The sequence below is a fragment of the Adiantum capillus-veneris genome, chromosome 28 (genome assembly GCF_014529385.1).
Source record: "Adiantum capillus-veneris isolate H3 chromosome 28, ASM1452938v2, whole genome shotgun sequence".
Lineage (NCBI taxonomy): Eukaryota > Viridiplantae > Streptophyta > Polypodiopsida > Polypodiales > Pteridaceae > Adiantum > Adiantum capillus-veneris.
The window spans coordinates 16,825,695-16,835,784 of NC_140958.1; the positions used below are offsets into that span (position 1 = coordinate 16,825,695).

The 10,090-nt window shown below is 41.6% G+C and overlaps 1 pseudogene; it reads left to right on the top strand.

The window, feature by feature from the left end:
• Positions 1 to 2,546: 2,546 nt before the first annotated feature.
• On the top strand, positions 2,547 to 6,130 carry LOC147420113 (uncharacterized; annotated as a pseudogene).
• The last annotated feature ends 3,960 nt before the right edge of the window (positions 6,131 to 10,090 follow it).

Genomic DNA, 10,090 nt, shown 5'->3' on the forward strand with positions numbered 1-10,090 from the left:
ACTATACCCAAGAGGAAGCGTTCAACCATCGGGTGCTATGTACCCTTTCTTAGTGTCTACATACATGCACATACACATATATATACATATACACATGCATACATATCTACACATAGATACGGACATATAAACACACATATATACATATATACACATGCATACATATCTACAAATAGATACGGACATCTAAACACACATATATCACGCATACACACACATGTGTATACATATATACACATGCATACATATCTACACATAGATACGGACATATAAACACACATATATCACGCATACACACACATATATATGAACATATAGACATTTATATGGGCTCCCTCTCTTTCTCTATCTCTTCTTGTCTACTCTCCCTCCCTCTATCTCCATCTCTCCCTCTTTCTCAATTGTACCGTCTCTCTCTCTCTCTCTCTCTCTCTCTCTCTCTCTCTCTCTCTCTCTCTCTCTCTCTATATATATATATATATATATATCTCTCTCTTTCTCTCTACTCTATCTCTCTCTCTCTCTCTCTCTCTCTCTCTCTCTGTCTCTTTATCTCTACTCTACTCTATCTCCATCTTTCTGAAAGGGTGGTGGTAGTGCGTGTGCTAGTCTCCACCCAACCGTGCTATCTTATAGCCCCCCCCTAGCGTACACACTGTCCGGCCATGCCGGTGGCCTTGCCCGTAGGACCCATGTCCTTACAGTACCCCCCCCCCCCCCTTGGAGAATCATTTTCATCCTTGAAAACGATTCAACATAGGAAAACGTTGTTAAGTGTGGAGACATTTTCCCATGTAGAACCTTCTTCAGGTCTATCTAGCCATTTTACCAACACCCGCCGTCTGACATGATGTCTGGTGCGAAGCTCATGAGAATCCAAAATCTTTTCGGGCTCATGAGGAATGCTTGGCGATTCGATAAGGTCAACTAACATACCTGTGTCAATGACATTATCATTCTGTCCTAGCTGTTTTCATAAATGGCTAACAGAAAAACAGGATGAACTCGTGAGTGCTCTGAAAGAGCTAACTTATAGGCCACTTGACCTATACGTTTGAGAATGGTAAACGGTCCACAATAGCGTGGTGAAAGTTTAGCAACTTTTCCAGTCTTCAAACTTTTTCAATGCTCCGCAACTTTGAGGAAAACCTTGTCTCCTTCTTCAAAAGTAGAAAATGACGATACTCATCTACATACTTCTTATATCGATCTTGAACTTGCTTAACACTCTATCGAGCAACTCGAAGCATGTCAAAATGGTCTTAGAGAAAATCCTTCTCTTGTTGTATCTTCTCCTTAGCCAACCCCACCATAACGGGTGATCTAGGTTGACATCCATATAAAAGCATAAATGGACTAAACCATGTAGTCACATGCTTTGAACTATTATAATCAAATTCCAATATAGGTAAGTAGTCTTCCCAAATTGGTTTGATTTTGTTAACGTACGCTCGTAGCATATCCTCTAGCACATAATTAACTCTTTTGGTTTGACCATTTGTTTCTGGATGATCAGCCGTAGAGATAGAGAGAGGGAGATTAGAGAGAGAGAGAGAGAGAGAGAGAGAGAGAGAGAGAGAGAGAGAGAGAGAGAAACAGAGATATGTAGAGACAAGGGGAAAGAGAAAGAGAGAGTGAGTAGAGAAAGAGCTAGATAGATAGATAGATAGAGAGAGAGAGAGAGTAGAGAAAGAGGGAGAGATAGAGTAGAGACGGGGGAGAGTAGAGAGAAAGTGTAAGGACATGGGTCCTACGGGCAAGGCCACCGACACGGCCGGACAGTGTGTACGCTATGGGGAGGCTATAAGATAGCACGGTTGGGTGGAGACTAGCACACGTATTACCATTACCTTTTCACTAGTATCTGAGCTATTTTTGGGGAAGGGAAAAAGCGGTTTTATAAGATAGCACGGTTGGGTGGAGACTAGCACACGCATTACCACCGCCCTTTCACTGGTATCCGAGCTATTTTTGGGGAAGGGGAAAAGCGGTTTGCATGTGCATGCGACTTGCTACTTCTCTCCCAAGTTCCACAGACAACTACGTCTCCGCTCTGCGGCAAAAAGAAGACAGGCACAGTTTCCTGTGTGCAACGCACGAAGATAGACAACCCCACCTATGCCCTCTAACAATGGTAACCATGGAAAACTCGATCGAAAACTCTGTGGCACTGAGGCTCCAAAGGCTTCCGTTGGCACCATTGACTGGGCACGTAGGAAGGCCTGCTTAACCCTTGCATGAAGGAGGGTTGAACCCACCCCATGAGGGTAAGAGGCCAACACTTTACAATCAAGCTATTGACCCTTGTTGTGTATAACAAGGAAAGATAGCATACTTGTCTTTAAAAGAAAGCTAGAAGGAAAGGGAAAGCTTCAAACTTTAAGAAAGTAGTTTCACCCTTCCTTTTCACTTCTTGGAGGAAGACAAGTTTTCTTCCAAAAATTCTTTTTTTCTCAAGGAGTTAGATTCAAAGTGAACAAAAGCCTTCACAAAAACGACGAGTATTTGTGAAGAATCAACAAAGGTGTTCTTACGACGAACGACACATGAAGTGCTACAATTCTCGCAAGGCAAGGTTCGCATGCAACACAAATCGTGGAGCATACAAAACACAAAGGCTTCAATTTCAGAAGGTAAGTGGGAGAGTATCTCTATGGATTTTGTAGTAGGACTACCTACTACAAATCGTGGCCATGATGCCATATGGGTAATTGTAGACCTTCTCACAAAGATGGGTTGATTCATTCCCACTAAGACTATGGTTAAGACACCGAAATTAGCACGGCTATTTGTAGAACATATATATGAACTCTACGGTCTTCCAACTAGTATCATTAGTGACAGAGATCAAAAGTTCAATAATCACTTCTGGAGACTTAGATTAAGTTTAGTATCACTCTTCCTATCTATCTCTCTACTCTCTCTCTCTCTCTCTCTCTCTCTCTCTCTCTCTACTTGTTGAGAAGCACGTTCCTTGAGCACCAATGGTTTGGCGTCAGGCTATGGAGGGTGACGCTTTAACTTAACCATGGTGTTAGGGTTAGGGTTAGAGAGGTGGAGATTACGGTTAAGTTATGTCAAGAGAAAGACACACACACACACACACACACATAGAGAGAGAGAGAGAGAGAGAGAGAAAAGACACAATGATAATGATCAAAGTGCAAATATTGATTAGAAAATAGCCTTGGTAATTTACATCCATTGGTTGGAGAGGTTGCATCCTTCTTCTATTGGACCATGTTATCTTGTCATCCATTAAAGTAGACTAGGGATCTTTCCCATGTGGTGCCACTAGCGTGGGCTTACCTTAACAATTGCCCCCTTAAGCCAACCTTGGGGCAAAATAAAAAATTATTGATTTTGTCATAAGATACTCCTAGGTTTATAGGACTCAGCTACCCGGATTCAACATGATGCTTCAACATGGTTCATCATCATGATGCAATGCCTCATGATTCATCATAGTTGTTCTCTACCGGACTTAGGTTCCCTAATGATGTAGGGTAATACAAATTTGTTCATTCATTCATTCATTTGTGTGTGAAGAGGCCGTCGTGTGTTTCCTCTTCAAAATTTTATGCCAACACCAGTCCTTAAAGCACCAAATTGGGATAAAATATTCCATGTTCACATTGATGCCTCGGAATTTTCAATAGGCTATATCTTGGCTCAACCAAGAGAAGGTACAATGGGTTTCCCAGTCTGCTACGCTAGTAGACAGTTGAACAATGCTGAAAAAAACTACACAACCACAGAACGAGAAGGGTTAGGTATGATATATGCTGTAAATGAATTCAGCCATTATCTTTTGGCTAACAAATTTGTTTTCTTCACAGACCATCAAGCCCTCTTGTATCTAGTAAAAGAACCTTGCAATATAGGAAGAATCATTCGTTGGTTCATCATATTGATAGAGTTTGACTTTACCATGGTGGTAAAGAAAGGCAAAATACATCTTAGAGAGGAGCACCTCTCTAGGTTACCAAACGGAGAAGCACCTGAAGGGGTAGATTATGACATCCATGATGCATACATCTTAGAGCGGACCACCTCTCTAGGTTACCAAACGAAGAAGCACCTGAAGGGGTAGATTATGACATCCATGATGGATACCTCTTCAACATTGAGATAGTTCCTAAATGGTCTCAAGGAATAGTCACACTTCTGACCTATGGAGGCATATTTGAAAAATCTAAACAAGACCATATGAAACACATGATTAGACAAGCCAAGAGCTTTCAACTGATAGGAGGACACTTGTACCATCTAGGCTACAAAGGAATATTGTGAATATGCACAACTCAAGAGGAATATGAATGTTATCTCATGGAAGCCCATGTACAAGACATAGCCTTTCATTGTTCCCGAAAAAAGACACACCTATGTCTAAAGCACCTTGGAGTGTTATTAGCCAGATATGCATGCTGATGTACATAAATGTCTTGAATTGTGGTACATGCAGGAACAATCCACCTGTGGAATATGCCACATTGTTTTAGATATCAATTGCACCTCAATAAAGTCAATATATAGTTGATTACCTAACAACTAGGAAATTCCTTAAAAACATAACATGGACCAGACAAAGCGCCATTGAATTGGAGGCTAGAGACCACCTTAATTTAAAACCAAATTTACAAAAGAGAGAAAGATAACCAACTAAGGATATGTGCAATGAAAAACAAATATCTGCCTATTGTGGAGCAAGCACATGGAGGAATTAGTGCAGGCCATTTCTACGGAGGTAAGACAACTAAAATTGTCTCAACTGCTGGGTCAATGCATGTTAAGGTGGTACATTTTTTGTGGTTCAAATCAAATCTTGAATGCTTGTGCTTTTTAGCACTTGTATACCTCGTAAATTTAAAATCCCAAGGGGAGAAGGATGCAGCGGAGAGGGAATGTGGCACAACTTACCTACCACGAGAGAGAGAGAGAGAGAGAGAGAGAGAGAGAGAGAGAGAGAGAGAGAGAGAGAGAGAGAGAGAGAGAGAGAGAGAGAGAGAGAGAGAGAACCAAAGAGTTCAAGAGAGAGACTCTATAGAAGCTCAAAAAGACGGCTCTCACAAGAACAAAAGCACCATGGATGCTGAGAATCATGCTGATAGGCCCTGAGGGGCACAAAATAGTAGGACCTTGAATAGCAGGGGAGATAAGGTTTTGGATTGAGTGAATTCCACTGTCATGGAAAGTAGAGAATTATGCCAACATGTACTTGACTCATTCTGTGACTTTGCGATGCAGGTTTATGGGTTGCATGTGATGTATTTTGTGTGTGAAGCAGGTGGTTATTGGCATGCCCCCAAAAGTAAATATCCACACCAAGGAAAGTTCTGTTCAGCAAGGAGGAGTTCCATCAGGAATATGGCCTTACCCTCATGGGTGAAGTCCATGATAGCTGAGCAACAATGATGTGTCCAAAGGCATGTGGCTCACCGTGTTCAAAGAGCCCTGAATAGGAAGTCCAAAGGTGCACTATAAAATAGTGAAGCCAGAGTTTTATGAGTCATTCATGCTGCAACACCATAAGGTATTCCAAGATCCTCCCATAAATCACATTGTTTCTTTTGCCTATGCCCGTGCTTTTGTTCTAGAAAATTGCATAGCTGGTAGCACAACTCGGAAGAGCCTAGCAAAGAAGAAAGACTGGGAAAGAAAACCTATTTCTTGGGCCATGCTCGCATAAGAAGTTGTGGCCAATGTCATTAAAAAAGGCACTTATGCCCCAAAAGTTGACAGGTGGAGAGAGGCCAATGGGGCCACATGAGTTGTGTCATCACCTCTACTCAATGTGAAGCTTTAAGGGAAGTGTGAGGTGGAGGAAATGGACACTGTAAATGTGGATTGTCGAGACCATAAATTGGCAACAAAGAAAATGGTTAGCACCTTCAGTGAGAGGGTTCATGAGAAGAAAGAGTAGCTGTAGAGAATGAATGTAGACTTGGAGGCACCAAAGGTAGACATGCACAGATATGAAGGTATCTCAAATGGCATAGTTGTATTTCAAAAGAAGCTGATAGATTCTCAGTGCCAATTGGAAGCAATAGAGGCAACAGGTGAAACTACAAACACAGAGGAAATCATAAGACTTTGTGCTGACATTAAATTTGGAACGAAAGTTTTATAGCTTCTAGAAGCTTCAGAGTTGCCTGACTATGAGAAGAGTGTGACAACTTGCCAGGAAGAGAGGGATAGGGTGCAATCATTTCTTGACCAATATGTTCACAAGCTGGAGTATTCAAAGACATATCATCATCGAAGATGTTTGTGCATCATGTGGCTTGGGATTTCCTGACAATGAGGTAGTGGGTGTTTGTATGCCCCAATGCAAACACCCCTACCATCTCTTATGATTTTCACATCTCTGTGGAAGTCGCAATACGTGCATGTACAGTGGATGCAATCAAGTAATTGTCGATGCTGCACGACGAATGTGCCGACCCTTAGTTTTCAAGAAGTCTCTATTATCTGGTATGTTCATTTGCAAACTTGGATCACTTTAATACATAGTAGATTGCACCTAGACATTGGTGGGAGGAGCACCTAGTGACATAGACTCATGGTCTTATAATTGGTAGAAACCTCCCATAGAGTGGTAGAAACCATTTTGGTACTCATGGAATCCACATTGTACCTGCTAGATTTGATTCTTTGAATGATAAACCATAAGCTTGGGATAAGCAGAAAGCACCAGCAGGCCTGCTAGAAATCGTAATTGTCTGCACTATAAAGTAGTGATGGCCTAGGTAAAAACCAATGACCTGGTGGAAACTAGTCTAGGAACCACACTAGGACATTATTTCTACCACTGTGATGGTAGTAACTAGTAGACTACACCTGGGGGAGGAGAACCTAGTGACATATAATTGGTAAAAAAACCACCCATGAAGTGGTAGAAACCATTCTGGCATTGGTGAAATTGAGATCCTTGGAATGATAAACAATCATCTTGGGATAAGTAGAAAGAACCAGTGGACCTACTAGCAACCACAATTTCCTGCATTAAAAAGCAATGACCTGGTAGAAACTAGTATGGAAACCACACCAAGACATTGTTTCTACCACTGTCATGGTAGAAACCAATAGAAATTTGTGGGGGGAGCACCTAGTACCATAGAAATGATCTTATAATTGGTAGAAACCACCCATGGAGTGGTAGAAACCATTCTAGTATTGGTGGAATCCACATTGGACCTACTAGAAACGATCCTTGTAATGGTAAACCATAAGCTTGGGATAAGTAGAAAGCACTAGTAGACCTGCTAGAAACCACAATTACCTGCACTATAAAGCAGTGAAGGCCCATGTAAAAATCAGTGACCTAGTAGAAACTAGTCTAGGAAGCACACCAAGACATTGTTTCTACCACTGTAATGGTAGAAACCAATAGACTGCACCTGGACATTGGTGGGGGGAGCACCTAGTGCCATAGAAATGATCTTACAATTGGTAGAAACCACCCATGGAGTGGTAGAAACCATTCTAGTATTGATGACATCCGCTTTGGACTTGCTAGAAATGATCATTGGAATGATAAACCATAAGCTTGGGATAAGTAGAAAGCGCCAATAGGCTTGCTAGAAACCATAATTGCCTCCACTATAAAGCAATGAAGGCAAGGGTGAAAACCAGTGACCTGATAGAAACTAGTCTAGGAACCATACCATGACATTGTTTCTAACAGTGCAATGGTAGGCACCAATAGAAACCATTTTGGACATGGTAGAAACCCATTTGTTGAAAGAAACCATTCTGAACTGCTTGAAAGAAAATGGAAAGTGGTAGAAACCATACCTCTGGGATGAGTAGAAAGCCCAAGTAGGCCTGCTAGAAACCAAAATTGGTTTCACTTTAAACTAGTAAAGGAATGGGGAAAACCATTGACTTGGTATAAACCTATTGAAACTGGAAAAAGGTTGCTGGGTTCTAAGAATTATTATTGGGTACCTCAGTCTTGGGCGGTTGAAACCACCAATACAACATTTGAAACCACGAGTGCAATTGTGGAAACCTCAAAAATAGTGGTTGAAACCACCAATACATTGGTGGAAACCTATGGAGACTGGTCAAATATAACTAGGTTTTAAGATTTCTTGATGGGTACTTCATTTCGTGGTGGTGGAATTCACCAATATAGGGGTTGAAACCACCAATACAATGGTGGAAACCCTGAATATATTGGTAAAAAAACCACCAATATAGTGTTGGAAACCACCAATAGAGTACGGTTCCAAGTCTTTTTTGTACATTGTGTAGGTGGTCTTGAAGGCTCATAAGCTGGTTCATCACTGAAGACTATCAGCACACAGCATTTTAAGAGCATTCCCGAAGTGCAAGGTGTGAGCCCCAATGGCACCACAAGCAGTCCTTGAGTGCAAGGTTTGAACGACAGCAGTGAAGCATCAATCTTGCCAACTAGCAATGGCTTCAGTAAGAGCAACACGGAGGTTGGTGATACATATTTGGATGTTGTTGCCGATGGCATTGAGAAGTCAATACCATGTGATGACAATGAGTCTCCCATTGGGGTGACTCTCCAAATCTTCTTGTCTTCCAAGAAGAAGTGCAGTATTGAAAGGGAGAGGCCAGATGTGGATATGGTCAAGAAGTCGTCTCAAGAGGTTGGAAAAAAGATGTGGATGTTGTTGTCAACGGAATTGAGAAGTTGATATAGCAAACAACATGTGCAAAATTTCCAAGAATCTCCGATTAATGTGACATTGCATAGCTTTGTGTCTTTCAAGAAGAAGCACACTAATTGAGTGTAGCATAGTGGTACTACTAGTACTCCACCCTTCCTTAACCCTACAACTTTACAAATTGCGTTATGTACTTACTACTGTCGTTTTTGTCCATGTAGATGTAGAAAATAAGAGATAGTGTGTAAAGCCTGGGTGACTAGACTTAGGATCCTCCTCCCAACCTCCCAATATAAAGGCAGGCTCCTAGCCTCTTACCCTAGACGGATCCCCTTGTCCACACTACCTAGCATGGCCCCTGGCCCAGTCCACCTAGCCTTGCCCTTGTCCTGACATTACTCCCCCCTTGGAGAAGCGTTTTCATCCTCGAAAACACAAGTGGTAGTATCTTCGTAAGAACATTGATGTTTTCCTTATTGGCATCCCATACGCGAGCCAATTGTCCATATGATACTTGATGCAGTGAGGAGGTTCAATGAAACCAAGAGCAACATCGACATTGTTGTCCTTTTGCAACCACACGTATCTAAATAGTAACTCATGATAACTAATGTGAGTATCTTGAAAAGCTCATAGCTACTGAGGGATATAATAGGGAGTGTTCTCATGTCAGACTTTTGAACATTTTGGAACACACAGAACTACATGTTCACCCCTAATGAAGGTTACATGCCAACATACTTTGTCAGCACACCTACTAAGTCCTTGACTTATGAAACTATTGAATTGGTATCCAACCCCACCACAACAGGTGTTCAAAGTTGAAAACCTAACCTAAGAAAATTCAAGAATAGGGAGAGAATCGCCCATTCAGAATGCTTTGTGCTAACATAGCACAATATGTCTTAGAAGATCCTTTAGCAAAAGATACTTGTAAGTTGCCCATCCCACACTGCCCATCCAGCGTGGGATGAATAGCAGCAGTAAGAATGAGGTACTTTCCCCCAACCACTTACAGACAGTCGTCCACGACTGACGATAAACTATGACTCAACCAGTGAGTATCCAGCCATATACTCGATATGCAGTGGAGGCAACCAACTAGGTTGAAAGCGGTTTGGAGTGGAGTAAACTCTTAGAGTTGAGACCAAACAACCATAGATACCCATACTGAGCCATTACCTTGTATGACAGGGTGTAAATAATCATAAATCTGCAATGGAGATTACACTTGCAGTGCAAAAAGGTGCAAAAAGAATAAAGTCCATGAATTTGCATGCCGCTCCAAATAAATTTTTGTTAAACACTAGGGCCCATAACACCTAGTGTGCATGCATTTAACACAAACATATCCAAACCGCAATTCCATGAAGAGACTTTCCACAGTACATACGGGAAAGCCTGGCAGCAAAATTTGGATCATAACAGAATGTGACAACCCAGTCACA